At 41.0% G+C, this 16,849-nt stretch overlaps 1 pseudogene; it reads right to left on the bottom strand.

The window, feature by feature from the left end:
• Positions 1–298: 298 nt before the first annotated feature.
• LOC129530225 (centriole and centriolar satellite protein OFD1-like) overlaps positions 299–16,849 on the bottom strand; it is a 42,441-nt pseudogene continuing 25,890 nt past the window's right edge.

The following is a 16,849-nucleotide window of genomic DNA, read 5'->3' as shown; positions in this document are numbered from 1 at the left end:
TGGAGTTGACCAATAGGATACTCATTTAAAAATTAAGGAAAAAAATAGTAACGTTAATAAAACAGCTCTTTTTAGTGTAGTGAATGATAAATTCTGTGACTAGAGAAGGTGTCTAACATGACTATATTATTCTTGGTTAATACACTGTAGCACCGCATAAAATTAATGGAAAAAGACACACTGGAGAACACACAGATATTTATTGAGAGTTATCTGATGACAGAGAAACATTCACAGAGGAGTAAATGTTATGTAACTTATCATCATATGTAAGTTAGAAGCTGGGTGGTAAACGTGGTTACCAAGAGTCATCTGGTTCTTCATGAGAAAAACCTGTTAAATTATTAAGGGAAAGACCACAGTTATAATATTAAAAAAACTAAAACTGTGTCTCAGGTTTATTTGGTATCTTCACAGTGTTCTCAATTTCTTCTGTGGGGAGTTTCTGGCTTAGCTTACAAGTTATATTATGATCAATTTCACAAGTTAAAAAACTCAATCAATTGTTTACATAGTAATTGTTAATGATTCAATAACTCCTTTCAGGTAAATTACTAACCGTTTCTCTTGACCGACAAAATGAACTATTAACAGTCTGCGTATGGAACACGGTGTGTTGGGAAACCAGGTACATTTTGACCTTGTCACTAGATTGAAGCATGTCCGTAGGGAGACTTCTTGGACCATCCTTCTTGAGCTCTGTTTACATGGGGGAAAGGGAAGAATTCTGAAATTAGGTATGCACTAATTTTACAAAATACTTTGCTCTGAGAACCATTATTGGAACATATATGTAATTTAAAAGCCTAAAAAAATGTGGTGACATATAAATGAAATTTAGCAAGCACATCAAAATAAACCATCAGGTATGCATTTAACCGCAGGATACTTCAGACTTACACAAAATATTAATGTCAGTACTCATGTACTTGTTATATGATGATAGGTCTTTTTTTTCTTATTCCTAAAATAATGAGCCATCCCAACCTTTACAAACTATGACAAATCAAAATCTCTTAAATATTTTACCTTAAGCAAAAAGATATAAATTTTTCTCAAAAGAGTGAAACATTTAAAAGACTCAAGGATCCATAGAAAGTTTGGATTTTTAATGCTTTTTACCTTCTTGTCTTCAATGGAGAAGAAAGATTCCCATTCCAAGAAGTTAAAATAAACCACAGACGCCCTGGGTGTCTTGCACCCACAGAATCCCCTGTCCTTGGGCATTGGCAACTTATCTGCTGAATCCTGGTCTTGCTTCCACTGGATGATTTTTATGTATTCCTCTGAAGGATTTTCACTGTGAGCAGATTTGTCTTTAGTTTCTTCATTACTCGTTCTTAACTCATTTTTTAAATCTAATTCATTGTTTTCAATCTTTACTGATTCCTGAATCATCTTCTTTAAAACAGATGGGTATCAAAGCAGAAAATACACAAATACATTTGTAAAACATTTTGAATGTTTAAAAATGCAGTAATGTAATCCCAATTCTTCAATTACAGTGTGTATGCCAGTGAAATAATTTTTAAAATTGAAGTCATTGCTATCATCAATAGAAGACAAATAGGTCATCTCAATGAAGGAAGAAATTAATTTCCCTCAAGTGTCCTGTGCTTTAGATTTGAATTAACCAAGAATCTAGGGAACATTCATATGTTGCTGTAATTCAAACAAGACTTAGCAGATGTGTTAATTGGACAGAGAAATTTATCTGCTAGGCCAAAATCAGAACACAGAAGGGAATAAGATAACCAGAGGAACGAGGGAGGCAGTGCTTGCCCCTGGAAACAACCTGGGACTGACAGCCACCTCCACCCTTGGGTTCTTCTACTGCCAGCTAGCTGACATTGACAGCCTTTTCTTTAAGCTCTGTTTTTTGTTTATTTGTTTTTTGTTTGTTTGTTTTGTTTTGCAATGGAGTCCTGCAAGTGGACAGCAGCCCTTCCTAGTGTTTTAGTGATTACTCAGATGTGGATCCTTTCCATATCTTTCCCTCTACTCCTGATCTCTATACGTAGCCTTGCATCCACATTTCTGATAGTTTCATTCCATAGACATGTAGAAACTCCACAGCACCAGCTTCATCCCAGGTGTGATCGTCCCTGTCCATCGATCATTCTCTATCTTCCATCCACCCAGTAACCCTCACTGGCACATTCACACCCGCTGTCCTGTGGCTGCAACAGGGCTGTTCCTCACCATCTCCCTGGAATACTGAAACAGCCCTGCCAAGGTTCTCCCTGAATTCAGTCTCTGCCTGCCAGACACCTGTGGTCATCTGTACCAGGCATTCCCTGAGGGGAAGATGTGTATCTCATGTGCAATGTCTCTGCTTCTGGTAGAGTCCAAAGCCATGGTATTCTGGGCTCTGATAATCTGCCTTTTTCTTTCAAGATTGATTTCCTATAACACCATCAATGTTGTACTAGAAATGTTTCATCTGTACCAACCCACTTGCTGGGGCCTGGCTATGGCTGTATCTTCCTTGCTTGACATTTGCCTTCACTGTGTCCTCAGCCTGTGGCACTCCCATTCTGTCATAAAGGCTGATATGCTGTTGGAGACCCAACTGAAATCCCATCTCCTCCTTATTTCTAAAGCGAAAAGTAACCACTCCAGCACCTTACTTGCACAATATCTTGTAACTGCTTCTTGAAAATATACACATTCTTGTTTCTTCTACTTCCCTTTTTTCCAGGGAAGGCCCATATTTTAACAAATTGTCTGCTCCCTCTCCACCTTGACACGAGTCCCTACATCTCAAATGTTTAAATAGATCTCATTCTCAGAGACAATTATGCTGATCTTTCTCTTCTGGTTCTGACCCATAAACTTTTTTTATATCTTAGCAATACAAATAAGCAGAAAAATTTATAGGTTCACCAGAGGACTCTGAAACTTTTTGCTCTGCCTTGTTCTAAAGTCATCAGCAGGGACAGAGTTAGTTTCAAAAATAGGAGAAAAGTAACACAGTTTTTTTCTGAATCTCCACCCGCTATCTCTTCTCAATCCTTCTCATGAGATTAAAACACCTGAAGAGACAGTTGATCATTTCTGCAGGCAGAAATGCAACTTCCTCTGTGCTAGAAGAAGAAGAAAAAAGCTACCTGTAAATGAGATTGCTTTCTTATATGGAGTAGTAACTTCAAGATAGCAATGTTGTCTTAGCACCTCTTTATTAAGAAAGAAAGAGGAAGAAAAACTACTTCTCTGCTCTGGTGTATATTTTGTACCTACGTGGTGGAAAACTGAAACCTCTTTGGATACAACAGAAAGAAATGAAGCATGTCCATTGGACACCTTATATCAGAGACAGCAAATTTCAGCCCTTCCAATTTCCTTTGAGCCCAGATGAAGAAGTAAAATGATAAATATAGAAATTTCTCAATAACACCAAGGTTACTCACTATGTTGCTTAATAATTTCTTCTTATTATTATTATTGAGATGGAATCTCACCTGGGCAACAGCCCAGGCTGGAGTGCAGTTGAGCAGTCAGCTCAGTGCAACCTCTGCCTCCCCAGTCCAAGTGATTCTCCTGCCTCAGCCTCCCAAGTAGATGGGACTACAGGTGCATGCCACCACACCTGACTAATTTTTGTATTTTTAGTAGAGGTAGTGTTTCACTATGTTAGCCAGGATGGACTCGATCTCCTGACCCCGTGATCCACTTGCCTCAGCCTCCCAAAGTGCTAGGTTTACAGACATGAGCCACTGCACCCGGTCAATAATTTTTAAAGCCAGTATTAGAATATACATTCCATCTCAGAGGCAGAAAACCAAGTTATTCAGTTGAATTCCCTTATCTTATTACATATTTTTACTCTCTTTCCCAAGTCTGTGACCAATGGCTACCCATCACAAACTCCCTCTTGTGGCCATGGCCCCTACTCATCTGTTTCAGCCCATCCCTGCTGCAGTCCTGGGTAATCACTTGCTGACCATCTGCCTCAGTGACTAGAAATTCAAGATGGCATGAGCTTGGTTTAATTCACTATTGTATGATCAGCCCCAAGGAAACTGCCCAGCAGAGACAGGCTCTAGATCAGGTCTTACAGAATGTTTCCAAGGCACATTTACTCTGGAATCAGCAAAATCAAACTTCTCAAAATCCCTTGCCTCTTTAAGTAATTCTATATGTTCCTGAATGCCATGACTATAACCAAGAAACTGCTAACCACACGTTTTGGAAATGTTTTTAAGATGATGTATTTCCAATGTTGCGGAGGGACTAAGTGGTGGCTTTACTTGAGAAAATTTCTTTCATATTTGAGGATTAAACACTTTGGTCCCAAAAGAAAAGGGCCTGGCTGTTCACTCATCCCTGGAACAAAGGACAGAGCTCCCACTGTTGTAGGAATTAAGGGACAGCAGAGACCAGTGGGTGGAACAGGAGGACTTTATTGGTTGTACCTTGACTTAGTGGAATAGCATTTAAAAGCTAAGCCCTGAACAAAGACAGGGATTGACTTTTATACATGCAACCAAAGAGGATTGGCCAGCTAGTGGCATGAAATCTGCAGGATGGGCAAGCAAGCTTACAGAAGCTGGACAAAGACAGTTTTTTGAAAAGTGACAGGTGTTGTAACTCAGGCATATCTCATGACCTCTGCAATAATACATGGATGGGAAAATAGAAACTTACACAATTTTTGTAAACTTCCAGAAGTAGTTAGAAAAATAGCTGTGAGAGCAGAACAAACAATAATGGTATGGGGTGGGAGTTCTAAAGAGGGGAAACTGATAAGAGGAACAGTTTTTCTCATTCCTGCTACAGGAACCCATTCATTACAGGCCCTGGCTCCACTGATAGTGCTGTGAGAACCCCAACAGGGCCTGTCTTATCACTGGGTTTGGAGTGAGTCAGCTCAGTACAGAGAAAATGGTTTCTTATTTAATTGAACATTCCCTGCTTCATTTCCCCCTTTGATGCTTTTTTTTTTTTTTTTTTTTGAGACAGAGTCTCACTCTGTCACCCAGGCTAGAGTACAGTGGCACAATCTCAGCTCACTGCAACCACCACCTTGCAAGTTCAAGTGATTCTCCCTCCTCAGCCTCCCAAGTGACTGGGATTATAGGCACTTGCCACCATGCTGGGCTAATATTTGTAATTTTAGAAGAGATGGGGTTTCATCAGGTTGGCCAGGCTAATCTCAAACTCCTTACCTCAGGTGATCTGCTGGCCTCGGCCTCCCAAAGTGCTGGGATTACAGGCATGAGCCACTGTGCCTAGCCCCTTTGACGCCTTTTGTAAATGAGGTTTAACAGACAGCATCATCACCATTTAATTATTCAAGTGGGTGCAGTTCCCTATTTGGCAAGGGTTGATATTCAGTTAGAGCCATTAGCTGAGTGGTTGTGTGTTTGTTCACAAGAGCCTCCATGGCTGCTTGAATGTTTTTAACAAGGAGAGTAAAAGACAAGTGAGAACAAGACAGAATCCTAGCATGACTAGAACTATTTTTATTAAGTTCTTAAATTCTTCAAAGGAGAAACCAGCCACCAAAGAGGGAAACTGGAGACTACCATTTCCAGGTCTGGGCTGTAACATGGGCCAATTTTGGGATTTGGGCAGTTATATTCTTGATGACCTTTCATGTGATATTAATTTCTAGGCAGAAATTAGTTAGACTGAACTTTCCACATATCCCTCCTTCCTGGACTAGGAGGTAGCTTAGGGCCAACCTATTTTGATGAATAGCACTCTTCATTTTTGTGGCTTGTTGGGCCAGCAGATTTAGGGCCTTTACAGTGTTATTAGTAATGTTTTAGTAATTAGTAATGGTTATGTCTTCCATTTGTTTCTTTGTTTGTTTGTTTGTCTTATATTTGTTTTATCACAGACTGGGTAGGTACCACATAGATTCTCCCTGTTCTAAGGGGATTAGAAGGAAGACAGCATAATTGTTCCTAGGACACAGGTCTGTGACCATCTAGCCATCAATGGCCAATATGCCCATGGCCCACAGATCCAGTAGAGGCCAGAGGGCACCTGACAGGTATTGGGAGTGTTAAGTTGGTACCAAGAATGATTTAAAGAAGGAAATCAGGAAAATGGGCCTGGTTTGGGTGGTTTGGAATTATTTTCACCAAAACACAGTTTTTCCCGGCGTTTTATTGTAATATTGTTGTTCCAGGAAAGTCGACTTTCCTACTGGGTCTGTAGAGGTTTTTCTCCAATAAGCAATGCAGAATTTTCTGAGAATGGAGGTCTTTAAGAACCAGATGCTCTGGCTTGTGAACACAGGTTTGGGGGAAGAGACAGTAAGAGTGAAGTTATCTTGGGGCATTAGCTTTCTTGTCTCCCATGGCCATTGGTGCCCCATGTTGGTCCCTCCACAAACACAGCATGAGGAGATATGTAGGCTGCTGGCTATGTTTTCATCCAGTTGAGCAAACAGGATTCTGGTTAAGGGAGAGGGCTCAAACAATTTCTGGTTGATATTTTTATAGAATGATTTAAAAACTAGTAGTTTTGGGGTGGAATGGATCCGAGATTTCTTGATAATATATAAATAGACTTTTGAGTCTGTTTTTTGGCCACTAGCTTGTATTTCTAGTGGAGTCTTTAAACCTGTAGTCCATATGGGCAGTCCAGTTTTAAGATGGTGAGATTTACAATAATTGCTAGTGCTTGTCTTACAATTCGTTTTTGCTGGTATTTTGGTAAGTATGACTGGCCCCAGTGATTGTAGGTTAGAGGACTGAATTATGCAGTTCCAGCACGTTGTCTCTGGGAAACTGGCCAAGCAAGCAAGGGGTGCACATATATTTTTGTGGCAACTTTTACAGTGCTCTTCAGAATTGGAGATTATGGGAAAGGTTGAGCCCATGCATGTTAACTGGCACATATTAAAGCATAAGGACATAACTCCCCCGTGGGAGGGAGAGACCTCCGTTTGGTGTAGCAGGTTTCCTTCTTTTGAACCATGAATATTAAAAGAGGTCCCAGGTAGGAATTTCAGGTTATAACATGCATAATGCTGGCCATTTCCTGGGTAACAGACTGAGTAGGTTGTCTGGTAGTGAGTACAAATTCCTAGGCGGGTCCCTGTACAGTTTTAATAAGTGTGATATAACAGGGTTTTGGTTATGGTGCTCCCTGACCGAGTATTGTGAGTGCAGTGGGGGCACTCTTGTATGGTCTCCTTTTCTGACACAAATAAGGGGAGTAATACAGTTAGGTGGAAAAGAGGTGGGCTTAGTTTTCCTTTTGCCTGGAGTAGGAACTAAGTGAAGAGTAAACCCAGGAGGAAAAGAAGAGGTTTTTACAAAGTGACAGAACAATAGTAAAACAACAATTGGATATAAGATTGTTATCATTATTTTATTACTATTTTATTCCAGATTCGACCATACATAGTCACCCAGCTTTCAGGGTGGCTAGAGCAGGGTTGTTGACTCCTCAAGTTTTAGCTGAGCATAGACTGGTCACCATTCAGAGTAACCAGAGCAGGGCTGTCACTTTTTCTCACGGCAACTTGGTGCTGTCGTAGGATTAGCTGGCTCAGTTGGTCTGGGTCATGTTGGCTGGTTCACTTGTCTTGGGCTGCCAGTTTTAGTTGACTGTGGTGGATCCAACGCACAATTTATGCAACTTTAACAGCAGTGGAAGTGCACAAGCTTACAGTGTGAGGGCCATCCCATGTGGGTCCTAGAGTGGCTGGATTTTATTTCTGACACACACAGAGTCCCTGGGTCTAAAGTGGTGTGCTGGGTTTGTTAGGCTTATGGGCAATCTTTCCCATACCCAGCCATGGATCTTTTGCATGGCTGTCTTTAAGGCCTGCATTTGCCTTCTTAAAGTTAATTTCCCTAGTTCACAAAGGTCACCCCTAATATGAGCTATGATTGGGGGTGGCCGGTGGAAGATTCCATGGGACAAATATCCAGTTTGTTTTGTGGGGGGTGTACCTGACTCAGAGGAGGACCATGGGCAGGACTTGATTCCATCCCAGATGGGTTTGTTGGCAATATTTTTTTAGTAACTGTCTGAGTGTCTGGTTCATGCACTTCTACTTTTCCTGAGCTTTGCGGCAGGTAGGCTCTGTGTAGTTTCCATTTTATTTTTAACAGCTGTCTCAGCCAGAAATGCCAGTCCATTTTCTGACCCTAGAGTTAGAGGCAGTCTGAATCTGGGGATAATGTCTCTTAACAGCACTTCAGTTAGTTCTCATGATTTCTCTATTTGGGTAGGGAAAGCCTCAACCCATCCCAAAAAAGTGCAGACAAGAACCAGTATGTACTTGTAGCCCCGTGATTGGGGCAGCTCAGGGAAGTTGGTAAGAAGGTTTTCACAGGATGTGGCTCCCATTTCCTGAACTCCTAGGGGCCAAGTGTACCCTTGTCATGGGTTGTTCTGGGCACAAGTTAGACATTGTTTGCAGATGGATCAAGTGATGGCTGTGAGCTGCTGTGCATAGAAATGGTGTCCTAATAGTGTTTTCAGTACCGTTTTTCCCATATGGGTTCCCTGACGGAATTGTCTTACAAATTTTAGGGCCACTATTTCATGGTTGACTAGCTTCCTATTGGAGAATTTTCACCATAATTTTCCAGACTCTTGGGCAAAGCAGGGCGTCTCATTTGGTGGTAACTTGAAACCTCTGAGAGGACAGGATTTGGGAGGAGGGGCATAGCTACAGCTTTCTTCTTAAAATGCAGGTTAGTCATTGCTGCCCCTTTTGCCTCCCTGTCTGCCTTTTTGTTCCTTTTGGCCTCCAGTGTTCTTGACATCTGTGACTCCTGGCAGTGCATAACAGCCATCTTCTTTGGAGCCCATAGAGCATCTAAGGGTTGCAGAATTTTTTCCTTGTACTTTGTTTTTGTGCCCACAGCAGTTAAGAGTCCTTTTTCTTTATATGTAGCCCCATTATCATGCAACGTGGCAAAAGTATATTTGGAATCAGTATAAACATTGACCATTTTGACTTTTGCCTGCAGAATGCTCTCCTTAGGGCTATTAGCTCTGCCTTTTGGGCTGATGTTCTGGTGGGAAGTGGCTGAGCTTCTACCACTGAGTCTGATGTTATCATTACATACCCAGCTTGGTGGACCCCTTTCAGCATAAAGCTGTTTCTATATGAAAAGTACTTAACATCTGGGTCACAGAGGGGTTGCACTGCAAAGTCTCTCTGGCTTGAGAATATCGTGTCTACTGTTTCCATAGAGTCATGAAGGGGGACTCCTGGTTGGATCAGGATCAGGGTAGCCAGGTTATGGGTGTTTATTATTTCCAAAGTTATGTGGGGACTTTTGCATAAGAGCCCCTGTTACTGAGTCATTATCGGATTTCATAACTTATAGTGCCCTGTCTAATCCATTAAAGTTAGAACTGAGTGCAGGAGCTGGACGGTCAGTTGACTTAGAGTCAGTTTTTTTAGCTTCTTGTACGAATAGGGCTGTGGCAGCTAGTGCCCTAAGGCAAAGAGGCCACCCTAGGGCCATGGAGTTCAATTGTGTGGATAAGCACATCACCCAGCGATGTCATGATTTCATGACTTGAGTCAGGACACATATAGCCAATCCCTTTTGTTCATGGACCTATAGAAAGAAAGCCTTAGTTACATTTTGCAGTCCTATGGCTGGGGCCTGAGTTAAGGCTTCTTTCATTTGTTTAAACAGCTTCTTCTCCTGGACAGTCTCCCAAAGGAGGAGTTGCCTTTCCCCCCCTCTTTGTGCCTTTATATAAGGGCTTAGCCATTGGTGAGAAATTTGGGATCCAGATATGGCAGAACCCTGCCTTCCCGAAGAATTTTCTTATTTGGCACGGGGTGGTTTGAGTTGGGAGCGCATAAATGCATTGCATTTGCTCACTGCGGAGCCAGTGTTCCCCTTGGCTTAGTATGAAGCTCAGATATTTAGCACTTTCTTGGCAAATTTGGGCCTTCTTTCTGAATACCTCATAACCAGTTTTCCATAAAGATGGTGGAGAAAGTCTTGGGTTCCTTGGTAGCAGTCCCCTGGGGTTAGGGCTGCCAGGAGAATGTCATTTACATATTGTAGCAAGGAACAGTTGTCATTTGGTGTGTTCTAGGTCTTGAGGTCTGATGCCAGTGTGTCTCCAAAGATTGTGGGAGTGTTTTTGGATCCTTGTGGGAGCCTAGTCCATGTGAGCTGCTACCCTGTGCCTGTGATTGAATTTTCCCATTGAAATGTAAAGATGGGCTGACTAATTGGTGCCAGGTGAAGAGAAAAGAAAGTATTCTTTAAGTCCAGGCAAGTAAATTAAGCAGCACTTTTGCCAGAATGAGTCCTGCTAGTGTGTATAGGTTTGGTACCACCAGCTGGATGGTTACAGTAGCCTGGTTCACGTCATTAGGTTTTGCACTGGCTTATCTTTACCATACCCTGGATTTTTTATTGGTAGGAGTGCAGTGTTCCAGGGTGACTGGCATGAGACTAAGATTCTGTGTTTGAAGATTCACTTTAAATATTTGTGAATGCCCCCTGAGTCTTCTCAGGGAAATGGGTATTGGTGAACCTCAACTGGAGTTGCTCCCAGTTTTAGCTTTACTATTACCACTGTATGATTTACAGCCAGCCCCAGTGGCTTATTCTTAGCCCATACTCCAAAAGTTTTACGAAGCAGCCTAAACAGTTTCTCCAGCCCTGGCTTATGAGACAGTTCCAGTGACTGTTTTGTGTATGTTCTTTATTCCTCAGCCTGTGGAATGATGAGGGTTAACACCATGACCTTTTGGTGAGTTAGGCTTAAAGTTATATCCTCATGTGGCCCCAAAGCAATCTGTGCTTGCAGTGTCTGGAGCAGGTCTCTTCCAAGTAGGGGAACTGGGCAATTTGGGATGCATAGGAATTCATGTTGGACTTCTTGTCCCCTTATGACACACCTCCTTGGCTTGCAAAATGGCCTCTTTTCTGGGACCACTGTAGCCCCAATACTAGTTGTATCATGTTTAGATAATGGCCCTATGGGCTGTGTCCCTACTGAGTGTTCAGCGCTGGTGTTTGCCATAAAGTCCATCTGTTGCTCCCCTACTTTTACTGTGAATACAGGCTCCTGGGAGCCTTGGGAGATGGAGCCCAGTCTTGCACAGTCTTCATATTTTTCAGTCTCTGCCAGCCTGATCAAGTTGATGCCTGGCTCCCTCAGGGTGTGGTGGCAATTGGCTGGCCATTTTATAGTTTTATTTCCTCTGCTATTTCTTTTACTGCCCTCTAAACACTTATTTTTCCATTGCATTGTGCACATTGAACCCATCTAGTTTAAGCTGACATTCGGGTCTCTGCCCTGCTTGGCCCCTTCCACATCTACATCTGCATCTGCTTGTGATGATAGCTTCCCTCTCCATGAGGGCTACCACTAGCACATCAGCCTTCTTCCTGAGTCTCCAATCAGCCTCCCTTTGTGCCTCCTGGTCACAGTTAAGGTATGTCTTGGTGGCCAGTTCTAAAAGCTGGGTGGTATTCATGCCTGCAAAACCATCCAGCTTTTGCAGTTTTCACCTGATGTCCCCCTGGGCTTGTCCAACAAATGCTGCATTTACCATCTGCTGGTTCTTAATATCCTTGGGGTCAAATGGAGTGTAAAGCCAGAATGCCTCACAGAGTTTCTAATAAAACTCGCCAGGGCTCTCATCAGTTTCTTGAAGCATTTCTGAGATTTTTCCTATATTGATTGCCTGTTTTCTGCCTTCTTTTCGGCTTTGCAGGAGTGCTTCTCCGTACCCCTGCAGATGCTGAAAATGGGTCAAATCATGTAGGTCCAGATGGGGGTCTGTTTCTGGGAACTGGATCTGCATGTATACCTGGAAATTCATTGTGCTTTCTGGCACATTGGCTTCCAGCCAGTGGAGGGCTGACTGAGTCATCGTTCGGTGCTCTTTGGTGTGAAACCACGTCAGGAGAAGCTGTTTAGTATCTGGCCAAGTTGGATTATGTGTCTGGAAAATGGACTGCATCAGATCAATGAGGGCCTGGGGCTTCTCTGTGCAGGAGGGAATATGGTGTTACCAGTTTAGGGGATCAGTGATTGATAGGCTGGTTGATGAAGTTCCATTGCCCCCATTGAATATGGCCATGTTCATCACAGTAGAGGGCTCCCCAGGTCACTCGATTATTCTGACACTCCTCCTTGACCTTCTGGGGCAGGGGCTCTGATTTCTCCATTTGTGGGGAAACCCGGGCTGTGTCACTTTCTGAATTTGACTCCTCAGTGGCCGTTGGCCTTGGCAAAGAGGGACAGATTGGGGTAGAGGGAGGAGGGATTTCTGTCTCCTCTGCTGGCTTCTGTAAAGCCAGTTTTTCTTGCCTTTCTTGTGGCTTTCCCTTTTTCTCCATAGCTGCTGGTGAAGCTTATTCCTCTTTCTCTTTAGGCTTGGCTTGAGCCACAAGTGTTTTGTAATAAGACGTCAGGCAGGACTGTAGCCATGCTGTTCAAGTTTGGACAATATTTAGCCATGAGCAATATATGAAAATTGGTTTGGATGCCCTGGCTGTCCTCCGACAACAGTCACCACTCAATGTACATGGCCAATTGCTCCCCTATCTATTGTTCTTTCAGCTGGCCAACCAACACTAAAAGAGGGCCACTCTATTTCAGAAAGAGTCTTTTACCTGTGGGGAGTCAACTTGATCCTACAATTCCGAGTACAAACTTTCTTAAACTTTTTAACATACATTCTAATAGGGTGGGTTTTGATGATTTCCCTCCCATGTCCTCCCAGCTATGGCACCATACATTTACTCTTTTACTTTTGCTCCAGCCTCCCTTATGGGAGTATTTCAGATGCTGCTTAGCTTTTACGGAGGGTTTGTATAAACCCTGAACCCAGACCACCACAATCACTAAAATGTGTGTGCCTCACTAAGCTGAATTTGGTAGTTCCGGAGGACGTTAGCCAGTAGTCCTGAGTCCCACACTTCAATCAGGATGTATGATCTGCACTAAGAGACCTGCAGCCCCACACACATCACCCCACTCTTGCACATGCATTCACACACTTTCTCATTCTCAGTTTCTCTTCATAGGTTGGGGCGTAGGTTTCATTTCAATTAGTGACCAAATCTTGCATCCTGGGTTGGGTAACTAGATACATCCTGGGAGGTGATCAGGCTCCTGTTCCGTCTTTATGGGATGGGTCCTTCCTTGGGCCTCAAACCTTCCCATGGTTCCTGGAAACATCCTGTAGCTCCTTAGGTTCCATTGTGCTGTCAGGGGGTTCACAGGGTCATGGGACAGCTGATCTCTCTTTTGGGTTGAAGTTCTCCCAATGGCGCACCTGGGTTCACAGGTCATTCCTGGCCTGGGGCTCCAGCCCGACAGGCAAAAAGACAGCACACCTGTCATCTCCAGTAACAGACGAGCTCCCATAAAATGTTGCAAGAATTAAATAACAGTAGAGGCCAGTGAGTAAAAAAGGCAGATTTTATTGTGTGCCCCCTGATTTAGAGGATTTAACATTTAAACGCTGAGCCCCAAACAAAGACAGGGGTTGACTTTTGAGTAGCTTGGTTATTCCCTCTGGAAGTGTTTTTTTTTTGATTTGTGAGTGGGTGGGTCATCCTCTCCTGGTACTTTGACTGGGAGAGAAGATTTCCTTGAAGCCCTTTTCATCTGTGCCTATTGGAGATTCTCAATCTACAGTCCATCATTTGGGATACATGGAAGACCTAAAGAAAACCCAGTAAATTTACCATACTATCACTCTTCAAGTCGTGAAGTCCTTAGAGAAACTGGTTTCCTCTTTCTACATTTCAGAGCACGTCTTTATTTTCTGGTGTTATGTCAGAAACATTGGAGTGTTGCATTGTAACTGGAAATTCTAAAAAGTGAAAGTTATAGAAAGGCTTTTCTCATAATGCACAACATGGGTAGATACTGTTACAGAGTATTACATGATGTGATTTACCTACAATAAAGTGGTTGTATAAAATCAAGTCTCCACCAAAATTAAATAATCTCAAAGAAGTCTTTATAACATATGTGAAATAGCCAATGATCTATAACATATATATATAATATAGGTCAATGAAGAAAACAGAGAATACCTGCAATACACTTGGGAAAATAAAATAGTTGGCAATGCTTCCAGAAAATATAAGCAAAAATATGTCTTTCCTCAGTTGCAGAAGGGATATAGTAATAATACCTTTCTCAGAGTTTATTTGTTAAGTAAGAAGTGATTTAATAGAAATCAAGCACTTATTTCTACCTCGCAGAAGAAAGTGAAAATTTGCAAAAGCAACTCTTATGAAACCCAGGAATACAAGTCTAAGAAAAAATTATTTAAAAAAAATCAAACTCACTATCAAGAAAGAAATCATTTCTGAGGTTTGGACTCCAATAACATCAGTTTGAGATCAACCTTGGTAGTTTGTTGAAATAGTCAACTGAGGAGTAAAGTTGGGTATATTCCCAGGAAAGAGACGATTTCTTTGTTCGGTGGGCCTGGACCCTCTGCCAAAATAATTGGTGAAAGTAGGTACTGTTCAGATATTTAGTGAGAACATTTGAGTTAGTAGTGAAAGCCATGCCCACAGATACTAGGATCTAACACCGAATGTGGTTTTTATTCAAAGCCATGAGAGAAAAGACTCCTATGTCAACTTCTATCCTGTGTGATATTCTAGATGGAGGAGAGGATTTTCATATTACCTAAAGGATATAACAACCTCAAAATCAGAAACTGCTATAAAATACTAGAGTGAAAAATTAAGTCCTGAGAAACCTCCAAAGATTAACATAAAACTGCTCCCTCCACCCAGAATAACTTTGCATTCAAGAACTTAAGTTTGCTTTACCACTACAAAGACAACATTGCTAATTCAATGGTGGATGTTCCATGCCCTAAGAGATAGTCAAGGAAGACAATTAAGGGTCACACACGAAAATAAAAATTTAAATCAAGAAGGTTTTCATTATAAGTAGGCTTAGGCGTTGTTTGAGATGAAGAAATGGAATCTAAAGGCAAAAACAGGCAGGTAGCATGACAAAAATAAATTTTTTAAATAGACAATTATTCATTGTTGAAAAATGAAACATATACTAAAGGAAATCAAATAATTTTTCTTTATTTGTTTCTTATACAGTAGATTCAACATAAATATAGCAAGAAAATGTAGTTTCCTAAGTAGATATGAAAGTAAGGTTGCCAGATGTAGGGGGAAAATACAGGCATTTAAATGTCACATTTTAATTTGAAATTTGACAATTTATTGACAAATAACAAATAATTATTTTTTAGTATAAGTCTGTCCATGCAATACTGAGAATATTACGAAATTACAAGAATATTGAGAATTACACTGAAATGTTGTTTGTTGTTTATTTAAAATGAAAAGGTAACTGACAATCCTTCATTTTACCTGGTGGCCATTTATGAAAGAGAAGTTATGAAAGTTGAGCTCAGAGTAGGAAGCTTTCATGTACATTTATAAAAAACACCATAAGACAAAAATGTGTAGATAGGGCAACAGGCAGAATACAAAAGTAATCTCTACACAGAATATTATTCCACATATGTTATTGTTATTTAAAAATATGTTTTTCAACCCACAAAGATTATGTAAATGTCAAAGACTTATCAAAAGACCAAGGAAAAGAATAAAAGTTTCCTTGTTTCTTATTTTAGCAAGAAGAAAAATAAATTTCCAAATCAAAGAGGTATTACAGGAAGTTTTTTTTTTTTTTAATGGGGCTAATACATGTTTTAGTTTGTTCGCAAAAAATCAACTAACTGGGTCCCAGTGATTAACTACAGAAAGTGTAGAAATATCATGATTAATGTCAAAAGTGGGAAAAGAAATACGTATCAGTGAGAAAATGAAATCAAAACAATTAGGAAATCAGGTGGTGGGTGGGGAGAGGGAGAGAAGAACTAAGGCAGATGGAGGGGAGGCAAAGGCAGAGGCAAAGAAAATCTAGGGTAGAATAACTGTTCAATAAGATATTAGTTATATAGATAAGAGAGAAATCATATTAGATGTAAACTGTTTAAATTTCTGCGTTGAAATATAAAATACTCTAATAGTACATTGAGAAAAAAAATGCTTTTACCTAGAAGTAATCACACTGAAATACTGAAAAAAAGGTTTAGAGAAATTTAACAGGGATTTATCAAAAAAGTAAGGCCACTGATATTGTATGAGGCAAAGGAGAGTTTTAAGAAAAATGCAAGCAGTAAAGAGACATAATAATATATAAGTTATAAGGTGACAGAGAAAATAAGAAATATCAAAATATGAAAAAACTTTTAAAGTTAACCTAACAGTCACAAATTTAAATGCCTCAGTAGCATTGTCTCAATATATATCTGAGGCAAATTTTATGCATATGTATTTATGTGGACAAATCCCAACTGTAGTGACAGGTGTTTAATATATTACCCACCTAGACTGATACTCATCAGTATACAGACACTTAATAGTTAATAGAAATACTTTGCAATGTTTGTGTACTTACTTTTCTTCAGTTTTTTAATGTGAAGCCAAGTAGTAGAGCCACTTTCAGGATTTGACAGCTCTGCTAGTAGAGCAAGTATTAATACAGAATAACCCTCATTCCCTTTAACGCCAGGTCCATCTAGTCTAACTAGCACCTTGCTTTACCTTCTCACGTGCTCACTAGCCATCATGCTCACCCTTCTCTTCCAGATCCACTTCCTCATGATACTGTCTTCTAACTGGGCTTATTTGGATGCCAACAAAATGCAGGCTTACCAGGATATCAAAGCACAGAAAGAGCAGGAACTGCAACATACACAGTTTCAGTAAAAGGAGTAACTCAATTCTTACACATTAATGTTTGCTGGAGTGTTTCAGCCAACACATTTACAGCTCTGACAAATTATCAGACAGCTGCTCTGCATTACAGAGGCGTATCCCAC

This window comes from Gorilla gorilla, chromosome Y, assembly GCF_029281585.2.
Source record: "Gorilla gorilla gorilla isolate KB3781 chromosome Y, NHGRI_mGorGor1-v2.1_pri, whole genome shotgun sequence".
Lineage (NCBI taxonomy): Eukaryota > Metazoa > Chordata > Mammalia > Primates > Hominidae > Gorilla > Gorilla gorilla.
Note: the sequence above shows the minus strand (reverse complement) of the source record. Positions and strands in the feature narration are given on the sequence as shown.